This window comes from Cygnus atratus, chromosome 2, assembly GCF_013377495.2.
Source record: "Cygnus atratus isolate AKBS03 ecotype Queensland, Australia chromosome 2, CAtr_DNAZoo_HiC_assembly, whole genome shotgun sequence".
NCBI lineage: Eukaryota > Metazoa > Chordata > Aves > Anseriformes > Anatidae > Cygnus > Cygnus atratus.
The window spans coordinates 18,696,153-18,713,419 of record NC_066363.1 but is presented as its reverse complement, the minus strand read 5'-3'; the positions used below and the strand labels follow the sequence as shown (position 1 = coordinate 18,713,419).

Below are 17,267 nucleotides of genomic sequence, written 5' to 3'. Positions count from 1 at the left end.
GTTCACATTCTCTGCTTTCATTATTATCCTGCCTTTGGAAAACCTGTACGAAAATTGGTAATTTGCCCATAAAACATGTTGGGTGCTTTTAGTATATTCCAGGTATTCAGAAATCTTACAATTATCTCTTCTTTTAAATAGAACTGCAATGGTTGTGGTTCCAAGTGCTGAAAAGTGAAATCGTAAGGCAATCTTTTTGTGCTCACCAACACGCTTCCACCTGACAGTGCTTTAAAAGCGTTTTTTAAATTGTGCTACATCTGAGTCCGATGTTAAAAGCATTAAAAAATGGCCAAAACCCAAGCCCTCCTATCAGTCTCAAGGTGCAGAATACGTGTATGCTACATATATTCAAAACTACCTATCTTTAACTTAAACAGCAAACATAAAACATAAACACCCCCCTAAGCTCTCTCCACAAGCGTTACCGCTTTATAGACTTTCTCTGCCAAACTTCTTTGTTCTTGCTTACAGTTTCCACATCCTGGAAGAGATTTGCTCCCCCCACGCTCTGTCTGGAGCTCTTTGGATGTGCCCTGTCTGCAGGGTGTCTCAGCACAGCACTCCTGCCGCTTGCTGCAGAGCCCTGAGCACCTGGCACCCCACACCTTTGCACTTGCCCTGCCTCAATCCTGATTGCAGAGCCGAAATGTGCTTGGGAAAGAGCCACAGCAACCAACCCCCCTCTGTCGGTACTTCAGAAACACTGGGTTCATTTTACTGTTGCAGGAGCAGGCCAAAGGGGGGGTGGGGGGGGGTAGGAATTGTAAGCAGGGTCTGCAAAATGCTTTTGGAGTAGGTTGGGCCTGTTGATGTTTGGTGGTAAAGCAGCAGAAATCCCTGCCTGGCACCCAGGCTGGGTGGCGGTGTGTTTGTGCAAGGTGTGAGGGTATTGCAAGTGGACTTGCACTGCACGGGCATGAGGGTGGCAGAGACCAGACCATTCAGGGCCAGCAGCTGAGTGTTTAACAGAATCATAGAATCATTAAGGTTGGAAAAGCCCTCCAAGATCATCTGCTCTAACCATCCCCCTATCACCAATGTCACCCACTAAACCATGTCCCTTAGCACCACGTCCAGCCTTTCCTTGAATACCCCCAGGAACGGTGACTCCACACCTCTCTGGGCAACCCATTCCAGTGCCTGACTGCTCTTTCTAAATTAAGTCAGCAGAAAACTGAGAGACTAGGCCAGGCCTATAAGGGGTTGATATTTAAATAAGTGCATAAGATCCATAAAAAAAAGAGAGATTTATTTATTTATTTATTACCTAGTATAAATTTAGAAGTATTATATTGTGCATAAATGTGTCTTTTTAGGAAACCCTAACAGCTGGTATGTGTGTAAAACAGAAGTTTAAAAAAAAAAAAAAAAAAGCATTAGTAAAGTTGGGTATGCTTATCTGGGAACCACCTTGTGCAGATGTTACCAAGCTGCATCAAATTTTGCCCTGATGGTTTAATTTTGCCCTAAAACTGGAGGTATTGGATCCTCAAGGCCTTGAAGTCATATTCAACAGAATTTGTAGGTAGTAATTTTTCAGCAAATAGTAATTTTTATAGAGACTGGTGAGTATCAGCATGGTAAGGGGAAATCCATCCATCATTGGACACCCTGTGAAAATGACTGCTTTACTTATTGTTTGGATTGAAACCTTTTCTCTTTTTATTTCTGCACTTATTGATTAATTTAAAATGTAGGAATAAAAATTACTAGGTTACATAACACTGGCCAAATCTTGACAATAGTTTTGTAGGAAACAGACCATGTAAATGCAAAATCAGAATGGTGTGTTTTGCTAAAGTGGTACCATATGTTAGTTGATTAACAAGTTGTAGGGATATTAGAAGATCTTGGCTGCTTGTAAGAAGGAGCATCTGTTTTATAAGCCTTTTATCTAATACATATAAATACTTTGCCAAGTTGAAGCTTTTTTCTTTCTCTTTTTTTTTTTTTTTTTCATATCAGCTATAAAAATTCTATGGGTATTTTTCTTTCCTTAGGCAATACTAATACATTCTTGAGGTTTACATCTAATCCCATCCCTGTAAAGAAAATGCAGTAATGTTAAGAAGTAATGCAGAATGTCCCATCTGCAGGTATTTTATACGAGCAGTTCAAATTTTTTCCAGCTTGTATTTGGTATTAGACTTCATGTTTTGTTTTGTTTCTACCTTCAGTCAGCCATCAACCCCAGTAACTAAAGAGCAGTTCGAGTACTTGAACTTTCCTTTAGAAGTAAGCTGGTCGTGTTGACAGAATTGTGGTGAGTGTGAAGAATGACAACTGTGCATGACTGCATGCACCATAAGCATAACTACAAAAACAAGCATCATGCATTTTTACAGAGTAAAACGTTTTCCACTTAAGACCTATTTTGAGACCTTAAGTAGAGATCAAGTGGTTATTCGGTCTTATTATATTGGTTTGCAGCAGATTCTCTTGTAGCCTAGCCAGTTTTGGGGCTGTGGTGAGAGTCAACTGTCTGAGGCTTAACCCCAAAATGAAATGAAATGTTAGAGAAAAACCAGAAATTTTAAGTTGTTTCATGCCTGCCGTATAGAGAACGTCTGCTCCTCTGTGTTTAAGATCACAGTTTGAGATTTCTCAAAGACAGCGTCTAAGACTAATTGAACTTCTCATGGTCTGGTAAAGTTTTTGGACTTTTCCTGCAGATGAGGATCTTGCCTTAGTACCAATCTGGTTTGATGGGACTTCAGGCTTGGGTTTTTGCAAAGCACTTTGCTCAGGGCAACCTCTCAGGGAGGAGGAGGCTGAAGCAGGAGCTGGCTGGCCAGTAGGTGCTGTACCCAGCAAGGACAGATGTACACTCTCTAGAGCCATGCAGCTTTCCTGTCTGCTGAGCCCTATGGTGTCTTTGATTTATGCATTTAATCCTGTGTGATAGGTTTTGTTGCATGGACTAACGCAGTAGTTGAGGTTAGATGAGGCTTCGCAAGCCCCAGTTTTAAATCCCAAGAGACTTCTGTCCTGGTCTGAGGGAACCTGAGCACGCTGACCATTCAGAGCAGGTGCAGGGCTTTGGTACAAGGAGTAAGCACATCAAAGAAATCACTTCTCCCAACATATTTCCAGTGGGACGCTCAGGTTTATGGAGGACAACTTTGTTTTGGATCCAGACACAGTCTCCAACCGGAACATTCCTGTTTTGTTTATCTGTCTGTTTCCAATTTGGTTACGTATCCTCCACCACAGGAGAGCTGTGTTACACACGCCACCAGACAGACCCCTCTAGGAGCAGCCTGTCCACGTTCAGCACCTCTCTCCCGCTGTCCTTTGGCACCACGCTGACCCTGTTAGCCACAGCACTAACTTGGGTGTCCCCGGGATATAACCTCTGGCCAGGGGCTGCCCGGGAGAGGGCAGCAGCGCACCGCTCCCCGTCCGGCAGCCTCGGAGGGCTCTTGGCTTTGGGGTGGTGGTGGTGGTGGTGGTGCCGAGGCTTCTTCGGGGGCTCCTTTGAGACACCGAGGATGAGGGGAATCTAGAGTTAAAAAAAAAAAATCTTAAAAAAAATCCACAGCAAACGTCTTTTGCGTGTTGTTAATAGCTCCACTGGCAAAGCTTGATTTCTCTGTTTATCTATTTCCCCCTACTTTCATTAGACGGCTGTAATTTGAAGCTGCAAAGGAAGTTTTGAAACAGGCAGTGGGTGGAGATCGACCTATTTGCTCAGTGCTTTGGGACTTTCCATGGTAGGAAACTGTTTGTTTAGTTTTGCCAAAATTGCATGTATTTCATTGGCAGGACATTGAGCCATCCATGTCATCTGATGACCACAAAGTGTAAAGCTGGGACAAGCCTTAAAAAGAAGGGGCAAGAGGGAAAGTGACTTCTCTCTCCTTCTGCTGGGCTGTGCGCATTAAGGGACAGCAGCTTCAGTGCCTGCAGGAGGTGGGTGCTTGCTTCCCTAGGTAGCCAGGCTGATGGTGAGCAGCCATCAGCTGTAAACCCTCTGCCCCTCGCCACCCCAACTGCCCTGCTACCATCAGCTGTGAGATCTTGACCATTTAACCATGCCTTCACCTCTACATAGAGCCATAGCTTTTCTTCATTTGTTTTCCTGGGGGGATCTGTAAAGGACAATGAAAGATATTTTGTCAGCACAACATGTTGATGACGATGAACCAAGAGAAGAATGGAGAAGCAGCTAAGCGGGCAGTCAAAGCATGCTCGTGTGTGTTTGTGTGAGAGGGGGAATTGTTACCTGGTGCCATGCGCTGCATAGACCTGACATCCCCATGCTTTGCAGCAGAGCCCAGTGTGGGTGTCGCAGTGTGTCTGTTTGGGTTGGGGTCACAGCGGAGAAGGAAGCACTGTCTGCAACTCTTTTGGCACAGCCTCAGGAACTGCTCATAAAGTGTTACGGAGCAGGCTTCATGCTTCGCTTTGCAAAGCCTGGCCAGGAGTCATGCAACAGCCCCATCTGGTATGGGATTGCAAACAGAAACGTAGGGTAGGGGAAAGACAGACCATCCTCAGCCTTATAAATCTGCATTTACAATGGTGAGAGTCTCCTCAGAATATGGGCTGCATTGGATTGTTTTGTTTTGAGAAAGAAGTGTTTAAGAAGCTGATTGTCTAGTCTGTTGGCAGCGGAACACAATGACAAAAAGTGTTGGGCAAAAATAGAAATTGGAAAGTCTTTATACAGAGAATCAGGGACGTGAGCCTAAAACTTAAGATTAACTATATGCTTGGCTCTTGAAGAAATCAGTCTTCATGGGAATCACCCCCTGTCTAAAATGTTGTGGAAATGTTATTAAGAGTATTAGAAGTTTTCTGTGTATAGGCAGTGCATGCTTTTTTCCAAATAAAACCTGAATATTATTTTATTTGTAGAACTACTTAAGGAAGTGTGATACCATCCAAAGAGCCATATGTGGAGATGCTTTCAAGAGACCCCTATACTTCCCGTGGAGAGCTGCCCAGTGAACATTCATTGCTCTTATTAATGCATTTAGTCCAGTGTGTGTGCTGCTTTACAGCCATGGAGGAACATCTCAGGAGGCCAATGCTGCTCTTAAACTAGGTGTCTAGAATGAGCAGGATGAGCAATCTGCAGCAGGTGCCTGTTTTACCTCTGTGCTTTACTACGTGAATCGCTTACCACAGCTGCCTGTATTTTTGATGACTAAGGATAGGTGAGTGAAGCAGGCTACCTTCCCTTTGAAGAGGGAAGCTCTGGGATTCTCAGGTGGTATCTAACAAGTCCCATCAGCTGGAAAGTCACACACTTGATCTTCTCTTATTTTCAGTGTCAATACTGCAGGTGGGGTAAAACAGCTCTAGAACAACCTGTGCTTCTGCCCATCTGCAGCTGCCTTTGCAGTCTACAGTAACCAAGCAGCAGAACGCAGAGGTTGCTTATGCAAAGTGTCATGACCCATGTGTGCTCCACACCCATGAAGCTTTTGTGGTTTGTTTACCATTTAGATTTTCTGGGTCAAGACTCACAGAGATGCATAATTGTGTATCCTGTCATATGTTCATCATTTTGGAAAACAATATTTAATCATACAAATTAAATGTTTATACAGAATCTTCTCTAACATATCCCAGCAGTTCCCTGTTCCTGCTGTAGCTTGAGGCACACGACTCTCCTTACTTCTCTGATATGCTTCTGCAGTTAACACAGAAGTACATAATTGTGGGTATGAAACTGTCATTGCTTTCCTGTAAGTTTGATAATTCAGTAAGAATTGCTTTCTAAAGTACTTGAAAATCTAATGAGATTCTGGATAGGCCACTTTCAAGTCAGCCAGTCATAACATTTCTTGAGAAATTGCTAGTAAAAAGTTTCTTACTGTGCATAGCTGCTTAATAAAAGGCGTATTATTCTTTGCCCTTGAAAAATCCCCTGACTAACAAAAAAAAAAAAAAGCTCTCTTAGCTCTCTTGTTTTCCGGGAAAGCGAGAGCAGGGAGGTGGTTAGACACTCTGATAACCTAAGGAAATATGAAAAGCAAATTTCCAAAGAACTACAGGGGCAAAACATCTGATGCCTTCTTTCTGTCTCATATTGCAGCAAGAAACAGATAGACCAGTTTAAGCAGCTTTGAAAAAGCAGCATAGGTACTCATCAGTGGATAAGGTAATTCTCTTGTCCCCCTCCCTTTTGTGTGGATGCAGATTCATACACCAAGTAACTCACTGTCTGCTTTGGGGGAAGGCAGTGCACAAAGGAACCAGACCGCAGTTACTGCCACCGAGTCCCTGCACGTGTGGTGGGGAGCTTAAGGAGCTCAGGGGGCCTTGCTCATTTCAACGCATCTTCATGGAGAGGTGGTGTATGTTAGCATGGGCAGACAGTCAGATTTAATTCTTCTAAATGAGCGAATTACAATGACCTACTGCTGCCAGATTCCAGTACTGTGCACTGATCTTTAAGTAAGTTTTGACTGCCCTTACATGGAGTCCTGGATCCCAAAAGATGGAGAAGGGTGAGGGTGGCTTGGTGCCACGCTGTGCTTTGGTCAGAGTCATGGCACCTAAAGTCTGCCGCAACAGCCTCTCAGTAGTGGAGAGTTAATGAGGGAGAAAGGATGATCTCAGTCCCCGAAAGCTGTGCTGATCCCTTGTTCAAAGGGTTGAATAGCCTTCTGACACTTGGTGCTATCCAGAGCTACAGATGCCATGGAAGATTTGCACTGTATTGTCCACCACCTCTGTGGAACAGCTAAAGCACTGCAGATTCATTCTCTAGCTTCCACTACACTAATCTTCCTGTGTAGTCAAATATTTTGGACTTTTTTTTTTTTTTTTTTAACAGATGAGATGATATGACAATTTATTATATGCCATTCATTCTCTCCCATATCCTCTCTCCAGGAGGAGATTTCCGTACAATTCTCACTACACAGCAGAGTGTTTTGATTGGATCTGGGATTGTTATTTTTCTGTTGTAATGTAAGTGCTCCTGTTTCTTTATGTTTATTAAGTATGACAAAATGATATTGTCAGCAATAGTGCTTCTTGTACCTCACTGAATGTAAGAGCAGTTGTAGAAGGTTAGACAAGAGATCCAGCCCCCAAATCTGTCTTGAATGGTGATGGTTCCCTAAGGAAGAATACAGGACCAAGGAGAGTACATAGTGATGTTTCTGGAATATCTTCCAGCTCCCACCAATAGACAGTTAAGAGATTACTGGAAAAAAAACAAATGATGATGTCACTTTTGTTTTTAAGAGTGCTCCATGGATTTTTTTCCATTAATGTGTTAATTTAAAAAAATTTTTCTGAACTCTTGAAAACTCAGCAACTCAAGTGTCCTACAACAAGAAGTTCCCCAGCTTACCAGTACTTCATAGAACCATTTAGGTTGGGAAAGACCTTCAAGATCATCAAGTCCCGTCACTGAGCCATGTCCCTTAGTGCCACCATAGTGCTCTGTGAAATTAATATTCACATCTATATGCTTCTGAGTCAATAGCCTACTTTGTCACATTTGATGCTTCTAGAATCGGTATTGGAAGAGACAATGAACAGTCTTTCCCTATTCAGTTTCTCTTTGTCACTCATGTTTATAGACCTCAACCATATGTTTGACTCATCTGCTCTCAGAAAGGAGAGTCCTACATTATTTAGTTGTTCCTTGTGCAGAAACTGTTCCATAACTTTGATCATCCAGGCCGCCTTTTTTCTTGGCGTTTCTCTATCTGCTATATCTTTTTTGACCTGGAGTGAATTAAAACTGCATGCAATATTCAAAATGTGGGTAGGCTGTGGATTTGTACAGTAGCATAATGGCATTATCTGTCTTGTTCACTATTCTTTTCCTAACATTTTCCAACATATATTTGTTTTTTTAATCACTAATGAGCTTTGAGCTGAAATTTTCACAAAATGGTTATAACCTCAAGCTCTCTTTCCGAGTGGTAATAATCTGTTCAGAGTCAATGTGCATCACTTCACATTTAGGTACATGGGATTTCATCTATCATTTTACCGCCTAGTCAGTGAATCTTGTGAAGTTTCTTCCAAGCTCTGTCATCTCAGTTCATACCCCACCTTGTCTTTTCCAGCTAACTAATGTTGGTGGCTGCCTGGACCAACGCAGATTTCTCTGTGTGATGCCACTGGTAATGTTGCTCCCTGAGGAAATTTGTCTTTCTATCCCTGCTTGGTCTTTCGTATCTTTATTATTTATTTGTTTATTTATTTAATCCGTGGGAGGATCTCTTGTCTTTGTTTCTTTACTAAGAGATGTTGATACATGCCCTGTAGAAATCCAAGCAAACTGTATCTGCTGCAGATCACGTCTGTTCTCTCACTGGCTTGGGAAATGGAAATGCAGTTCTGCTTCTGCTTTCTTTGCCCCATATGATCTTCAGTTTCAGGTTCTCTCTGCGACATTAAATCACTAATTTCACAGAACCCGTTTGGGTTTTGCTACTTGCCTAATGCGTTGTCCACACGCAACATGTTGAGGGTCCTGCTGGGGAGTGACATACGCTGCTTCCTGAAGTCGGGGAGAGTGTTTATGGTTCTTATTTTAGCTCCATCAGCAAAAGAAAATAATGAGTGATAGTGCCTCTGTGGCTGAATTTGTGGTTTATTGAAAATTGTGGCAGAGCCCACAATATAAGGAGAGAAAATAATGGCTGATTTTAAATTTCAGCTGTTGGCTGCAGCTGCAGCTTTCAGAAAGCTTTTCAACCTGGCGTCTGCCCCACTTTTCTTCCTTTTACTGGAAGAAGAAGCTGAATTGCAACACTGAACACCCCGTTAGATTTTTAGTACACAAACACACTTCAAATGCCCTGGCTTTGAGCATAGGTGTTATCAGATCTTCATTATTTAAGAAGGGGATGAAGATATAAATTTTTTTATTATTATTTTTTAACTCTGAATGTGTAACAACACGTTCAAGGTTTTTAGAAAAGAGATGGTGAATGAAAGACACTTAAGCTGTCTGTAGGAGATTGAGTTTTTATATTTATCTTTTATAGAGATGTCATTCCCTCAGTGAACTAATAGCCTCAGAATTCACAGTTAGTTATTATGTATCACATGAAGCTGCTATGTTCTTACAACTGGTGACAACTTTTGCAGGATGAAGGGGAATTAGTCTTTTACCAAATGAAGAATCCATGCAGCATGGCAGCCCTGTGCTGATGAAGACAGCTGAGGAACTGAAAACATGCTACCTTTCAACAACTAAGGCTTTATTCATGTCTTGAAGACACTCCTGAGAATTGTGTGGAGTTATTTAGAAAAGGTATTTAGTGATGACTTGCAAAGCACTACCACAGTCTTAATGCCCATGACTAAAATCAAGTATAGTGTAAAGCGGTGTTGAAAAAGGGCCTCATGCTGGCCATGAGGCCTGCTGTGGCCTTGTCCTCCAGAGGGATGTTTCTCAGATTCCTGAAGTCAAAAGACCACCCAGTGTTTTCCACGCACAGTGGGGAAAAAATATTACCTTGTTTTATGGCTGGGAAAGGAAAGCGATTGGTAATTGTTGCCTGTAGCATTTTACCCTATAATTCTGGTTTCCAGTCTGCATATTCTGGCTGCACTTGGGCTCTTCTTTGGAACACTACTGAGATTTGATTTAGGTGTTTCTAGTGATGTCAGACCTGTAACCCCATCTGTCTTAATTTTCATTCTGCAGACCTCTTCTGCACTTACATTTATTTACTCCTAGAGTCCTCAAACTAAGAGTTGTGCAATGCTACTGTAGAGGCAGGTGACCTCAAGGGTCTAGGAAAGACCTTTGCTTCTCTGGACAGCCACTCAGTACCTATTTTTCCCTCTCAGTTCCATATGGAGATTCTTTGCTGGAATCCAGCTGTTCTTGATTTGAGCTCTTACACCAAGGCTTTTTTTTTTTTTTTAGGAAAAAAAAAAAGCATTGAATTGATACTACTCATGGGTTGCAAACTCATCCTTTGCTCCCTTAATGCCCTCTTCCAAGGACATTCTTGCGCTATTCTCTGCTGTGAGAGAGGATTTATAGGAGCTTATAAAACTGAAACTGGGGCATGTAAGTAATATTGCCATCTTGTGTCAAAGAGATTTTGATACTTCTTTCCTTCCAGCACTTTGCCCAGAATTTCTTCCAGCTGATAGAAGGACTTAGATGCCATTCCAGCTGCAATCTTGAAGTACTATCTCTTAATGGCAGTTCAAGAGCAAAGCAGCAAAAGAGGGAAAAAAAGATGTGAATTTATCACTTGACCTTGTTATGTTAATTATGAAAGATTAAGGCCATAGTATGAGAATCACAAATAAAGTTAAGTAATTCACAAAGTTATGCTTTGTAGATAAGGTGGGTATTAGAAATACAGAGTATTGGAGCATATGCAGTAAAATCTGTCTGTTACTAATTAATGTTTAATAACCTTTTCCTTTGGAGTGAAGAAAACCTATCACTACTTACTGCCTGTTCCCTATCTTCAGCTATGCTGCATGTAAAGGCATGTGCTATATTATGAGAGATATTTGTATATCTTAGTGCAGACTTGCACATTTGTAGAGGCAGATAACTAATACAGTGTCATTTTATGTTGTCAGTGGAGAGCTCACCTGTGAGTCATTACATTGTTTGAAAAGTTTTCGTAAGAAGTGCTACAAAACAGTTGGAATTAAATTGTCTTGGGTTATGTATTTATTCATGAGAGAGATGGAGGCTCTGCCTCTGAATAAGCTTAAACCTTGTATGACACCTTTCTGTGCTGACGTTGCTTATTCTTCACTTCACCTCAGGCAATTCTGCGCACCTCTTTGCAGCCTGATGAGACGGATCATTGTTACTTCTCCCTTTTTATCTTCTGCGAGTGCTGCACAAAAGGAGCAAAATTCCCCTTGTAGGAGAAATAGGATATGACACAGGATTTGTGTCACTGCAGCTCGCTTGGTGCTCAGATGGTTTGCCCTTGCCAGCCCTGGAGCATGCTCTCCCTTTCTGGGAGGAGGTAGCTGTGGCCGTGCACATAGCCCGGGGCACCCTGCACTGTCTCCCAAACATTCAGCAGCACTGGTGTTTTCAGAAGTAAATTTGGGTTATGTACTTATTTATTACTGCTACAACATTAAATTCAAAAATAAATAAATCAAAAGGCTCTGATAATCCTGCCAGCTCTATTAGGGGATGGGAATGCTAGAAATAAGTGAAAAGAAGAGAGGAAAAGATTGTTTTCCAAGACTAAAAGTGAGACTAATGCATGTTTTCAGGAGCTCAGCAGATGCAGTTGATGGAGAGGAGGCTGTGAGGTGGCTTTGTCACAGAGCACCAGCCCTACAGAACTAGTTGGTCTGGCTGACGATGGGAGAAGAGTAGGTCCCATCAATGGAAACTTGAGTTAAGTCAAGTTTACCCTGAAGAAATAAGAAGCAATTTCTTAGTAGCGAGGGTAATTAAACATCAGTCAATTAACTACAATGTAGTCTGTAAAATGTAAATGGGTATATTGAGAAGCCACGTAGCCTGGTGCTACGAGGAGGTTTGCATTTACTGTGGTGGCTGGTGCAGGGTGGAAGGTCACAGCAGTGGTGCTGCTGCTGGATGTGGTGTCTGAGCCATCAGCTCTATCAGCTGCCTTCATGGGCCAAGCACTGGAACACCCCCAGATAACACGCTTTTAACACTCGCAGCTCTGTATTATAGACAGTGATTTTAATCAACTGTTGCATTTCAGCCTTTCAGCTGCTAATGTTAGGCGTGGAGGATTTCCATCGCCTCCATGTACAATTGGCTAGGTATGTTTTGAGATGCTTTTCTTTTTCTCTTCAGGTTTCTTTCATGCCTAAAGCACTGGCTGTGCTGGAAACAGTGGCTAGATGTGTGTGCCACAGCTTTGAGATTAGGATAGTTTTGTTTTGCTTTAAGGTGGGTGACTGGCTCATGAAATTTAAGGCAGAAGAAAGGGTGTTTTTCAGGTTTAAGTCATTGTGGAGCTTGATGCTCTTTACTGTCTTACGCTGATCATCTAGGTAGACCTCATCACATGGTGTGGTGGGGTTTTGCTTCAAAAAAGTGTTTGAAGCAAACACTGGTGCAGATGCAGCTCCTGAGATCAGCAATATTATGTTCATCTCGTGTCTTGTTCTTCTCTTGACCTTTGTGTGAGGATTCCACATCAAATGTAATGGCTTGTGACAGATGGGAAGTCAGACAAGGTAGTCAGATGGTCCCTGTTGCCCCAAAGCTGTGAAATCCTAAATACCAAAGAGGTTTCATGTACCTGAATTAAGATGTGTGCATCCCAGCAGAACAGGTTGGACTGAGAAGGAGCAGGAGTACCATTGCTGTCAGCTGCCATTGCTTTCTTACTAATCAGCTGTTTTAGTGGTAGCATCAGCACGGTCTGGGAAGGTCGGGGAGGCACTTTTCAGGGAAGGGGATGTACACAGTGTCGAGAGGTCATTAATATATTTACAAGTAGGAGGAAGTTTCCCACTGGCATTCTGCTTTCACATCTGCGCTCAGCAGTGGTGCTCTCCAAAGAATGCAAACGAGAGCCCTGCAAACAGCAGCCACTGGGGCTGCATGGCTTACGGCACAATCCACAACCTGTAACCATCCACACTGGGTTGGAAATTGGATCTGTGTAGAAACAAAGCTATAACAATTTATCCTGTTTCTCTTATCTCTTTTATTTTATTTTTTTTTCTTTTTGCTGTGTAGTACTGTGCTTGTGGCAGGGTTCAGGGAGAAACAAGTAAGAACAATTAAAAATGTCCAACTTATGACATGGCAATCATGTTGCTCTGTCCTGTGATTTTAATATGAGTTTCATAGAAAGAAATCTTACTTGCCTTTGACATTGTGGGAAGAAAAAAGAATATGTGATCGGGTACAGCTCAAAGACCAATAAAAATAATATTGTTCTAAAAAAACAACCATAACTTTAAAGAAAAATTCACCGCTGTGAATTGTGTGAATGCTGCAGGTTGGCAATACTGCCGCCATTATGTTAATTCCTAATCATTACTTACTAATTAAGTTAAACCATTCTTTTTGGTATAATATTTATCAGAACTGCCTGCTGATAGGCAAGTCAGAATGATAATCACAACATAATTTCACCAATTACCTTATTTTTAGACCCAGACTCCACTAGAGTAAACTTTGTGTTTCTTACTAATTCAAGCAGTCTCCTGACAATCTTGTAAACTCCTTATGCATTTGGTAAGATCTGAAATAAAGGATCTCTGATGATTCTTTTTGAGTATAATTGTACTCTACAGAGAGCAGCTCTCAATACCTTTGATCACTAAAGCCTGCCACCTCGTACATTCATGAGCAGATCTTGCAGACACCCACGAAAACAGCAATTGTCAGTGTTTCAGGCGTTGTCTGTTGTTCTGGCACTGCTGAAAAGTTGGACCAGTTTGAATCCAAACTCTCACCAGAGCTGTTTGAGTGAATTCATCCAAAAAGGAACTTATCAAAACCAAAGTGTTTTACACTGGGGAAAAATTGAATTTGAATATAAAGCAGATGGACTTAAAAGTGACCTTCTCTCCTCCTTTCCTCCACCTCGCTCAGAAACAATTCCCTACACTGTTCCTTCCCACCCACATACTGCTTTTTATTTGATTAAACTCTTGTTATTGAAATTTCCAAGATGTAAGGCACTTTTTCCTCTCATGGAGTTATTTGTTTGGTACCTTACAAAAACAGATGTTCATATTTTCTATTTCAGTGTTTGCAGGCTGTTCTTATTCCTTACCATAGGTGATACTGTATGGAAATTGTGACATTCAAAGAGCTGGCCAGGCTGGCAGGCGTGAAGCTGCAGCGTGCCAGGGTCTTCAGTTAGAAGTCATCTGCTCTGCAGCAATGCACTAATACCAGTGTTAGTGTGGTGGGGTGGGATGGCAGTAACAGGGGTTAAAAGTCTGAGATAAGGTGTTGCATTACATGAATCAGAACGTCTAATGATGTCTAGCTCTCTTACCTTGGGTGTTAAAGTGTATCTAGAGTTAGCTGCTTCTTGTCCCAAATCAGAAAGGGAGATAAAGCTGTGGGTAAAGGTGACTAACCATCATTTTTTCCCCACTTGAATGTCAACGCTTTTTTCCTGATGACCATGGTCCTCTTCCTCAGGTTGCTTTAGGGCATGCACAAGTGTTTATTGCTTTCAGACCTTTTCTTTTATTTAAAAAATTGGAGGAGGACAAAGAAAACAATAATAAAACATGGAAAGCAGAAAACCTAACCTATTTCACATGATGTAGCAGTCTAGTTGTGACAGTTGTTAGCTTGAGCTGACTGTCTTTCCAAGTGAATGAAGGATGCTCTGTTACTCGTCGACGTATAAGGCACTTAATAGCCTTTTTGGCTGGAGGTGGGCTAGGACACTGCATCCTTCTTCATAACTGTGAGCTCATTGCTGTCAAGTGACAGGTGATTAGTGCTGCTCCCCAGAGCTCAATTAGAGATGGAATTGGAAAGATGACTGCATCTTCTGCCTGAATATCAAATGTTCAACCTCTTAATGACTCTTTTTAATAGTTGTTTTAGTGATTAAGGCTGGTGGTGACGCCTGTGATTTTCATGAATGATCATATAATTTGGCACCACTGTCAGCCTCTGAACTTCTCTGAAGGATTTGAAACCTGTAGGTTGGACAAAACATGGTTTAAGTCTGCAGTGGAGATGTGTAGAGAACCTTGTGCTCATTTTCTTGTTTGCTTCAGTTGGAATAGTTCAATTTCACTCCTCCAGCTAATTTTTTCCCCTCATAGGTATGACAAATCATAACTGAACTTGGATGTATGAAGTATGAATACTGAAACTCCACAATTTTTTAAACAGTGACGGTAACTTCATTACAAGTAATCCTAGAGGTTGTATCAGATAGTTTGTCATTGTAAATTTTCAAATCAAATTCAATTGTTTAACTTTAATTTAACCACTTAACAGATTAACCATTATCCTTGGACTTGAAATAGGAACGAATTGACTGAAATTCTTTGCAAAGCAGATGAGACTAAATGATCACAAAGCCCCTCCTACCCCCGGCTATTTAATTTCCCTGATATACAGTACCAAATTAGTGTGCAATTACTCTTAAGGTAATATAAAACTCTTTACCTCTAGATTCTACTTGCATGGATTCATATGGATAGACCTGTGGTTATTTTCATCTTGCTTATACAAGCTAGTGGTTAGTACTATATCATACTTGATAATATACATATCTGAACATAGTCCCTTTCTTTTAGGAGTCTATTTTAGTTATTAAGGATGGAAAGGCCACACCAAGGACTGAAGTGAACTCCCTGAGCACAAAAGAGAATAGAGATGCGCTCAGTTTCTCAAGCCTCCCCACTTCAGGTCTAATATTTATTTCGTTTCTGGGATATAGTAGGCTGGACAGTGCCAGGCCGCTTCGTACTGGGAGCATTCATGATGTATTTCTCAGTGGCTACGTGACTTCACATGGACACTGAGATAGATTTTCAATTATGGGATGCTTCTTCTGATTTAACTATTAATAATTAACTTCCCAGTTTTTTAGCTATGAATAATCGCTAGAGCCATAGAGGCACTGTTGTATATTATGAGTTTTACTAATTGAGCGAAGCCAGTATTTGTTAATTGTTCCTTTTATGCACATGCTAAAACCAGAAGTGTTTAAGTCGCTCTGGGACATTAATTTTGAGCACAATTAAAATGGCATATCCTGTTAGCAATTGTTCTCCATGCATTGTTTTGATATTGATGGGTCCAGATCTGAGCACAGTAATTAAAAGGAACTACTGTTATTGTTGATCCCACAGATAAACAAATCCCGATTGTGTGCTGTGAACTGGTTAATCAAGTTTATTTAACTTGTTGCTGGTGATTCATCCCAGCAGTTGTGCTATGTAGCTCTCTATTTGAGCCTAACAGTATAATGGTTCTGGCTGTCTCCAGTTTCTCAGCTGCTAAAGGAATTTCATTAATTCTTTTAAGTAAACTTAGGTAACACCTTAAAGAATGGCCTTGACGTATGGTAGTTAAATCCGCTTTGGGACCAAGAACTTCTTCCTTAAAGAGAGAATATGGTTTGAGATTGTGCTGTCCTGACTGTTTTTTTCATGAATCGTGCTGTCCTGAGCAGCAGCAGAGGCAATTATGTGAGGCTGGGTGGGCTCGTTTGTTTGACTTTGATGATACTGAAGCACGCTATGTTTAGTCTCACTTTTTGCCAATGTTCTTTAATCCTGTTTGAGAGGCTACTTCTGCAGCCGTAGGAGTTCTCCCACAGTGGCACCCACTTTTCAAATCTCACATCCACAACCAAATAAGCAATCTCTCCTATATCACCTCTGTATTTCAGGGGCTCAGGCTCAGGCCCCTTAACAGCATCAGCAGTACCATCTACTATCACTCCCAGCAGTGGCAGTACCTTGCTGCTGCCTGGGCAGCAACAGTTTCAGACCACAGGTTTGTACCAGCTGTCCCCACCTGCTGCCACCATCCCAAGGGGCACCTGGCTGCTTGGTAGGACATGTAAATGGATGCACTATTATGGGTCATGAGGCCACCTCTCTGTCTGTTGTGTGCTCTTGGCTATGAAAACTTAACAGTGCTGGCGTAAAGCAGGTATTTTAATTTTGACAACATATATTTATGTATTTAATAATCCTATAGTCATTTTCTAGTGTTTTTTTTCCTTTTTTTTTTCCTACCTTGGATGAAGGCAAAGTGTCCTTAAAGTGCTACCGTGCACTGATGTTTTGGGCTTATTAAGACACTTGATACAAGCCATACTGATCTCCAAAGCTAACACCATTTTCACTCAAGGCTACAGAAGTGCCTTCCATATAGGCATTCGTAGGCAGGTATGTTCTGTGCTTTCACTTGCATTATTTCAGGAGTAGGCCTTTTTAAATGACCTTACTTTCTTCACTGTTGGTTTCTGAGCTCTGTGTACAGGTAATGTCTTGGTGTAGCTTCCACATTGCAACTGCACTAGCTTTCTTTTCCCATCGGGGATTTCTGAGTTATTTTTTATTTGTTGAAGGAGGTGGTGGTCAGTGATCCCTCAACGCATGATATTCCTGTATGAGTCCTCTTCTCCTTCCAGCTGGCTGAGTAGAACTTGCAAGAGGCTTGTAACACTTGTCCAGAATCTAAAAAACCTCGCTGTTAAAGGCACGTTCCTCAATATCACAAAAGACATCAGATAAGTAGGCTGGCTGGACATCACTTCTCATCCTAAAATAATTCCCAATCAGAATCAGCAGAGATTAACCCAAGGCCAGTAAAAACAGTATCTAAATACAATGTGTATCGCACTGTTTTC

The 17,267-nt window shown here is 41.6% G+C and overlaps 1 protein-coding gene across 2 annotated transcripts in view; it reads left to right on the top strand.

Moving 5' to 3' along the window:
* KIAA1217 (KIAA1217 ortholog) overlaps positions 1-17,267 on the top strand; it is a 362,990-nt gene that overhangs the window by 161,962 nt on the left and 183,761 nt on the right. Inside the window, exon 1 of one of the 2 annotated variants that reach the window (XM_035545260.2) lies at positions 8,057-8,102. The exons of the other annotated variant lie outside the window; for it this stretch is intronic. The gene's annotated coding sequence lies outside the window, so the exon portion shown is untranslated. Of the gene's footprint in view, positions 1-8,056; positions 8,103-17,267 lie in introns of those variants that run through there. 2 annotated transcript variants of the gene reach the window in all.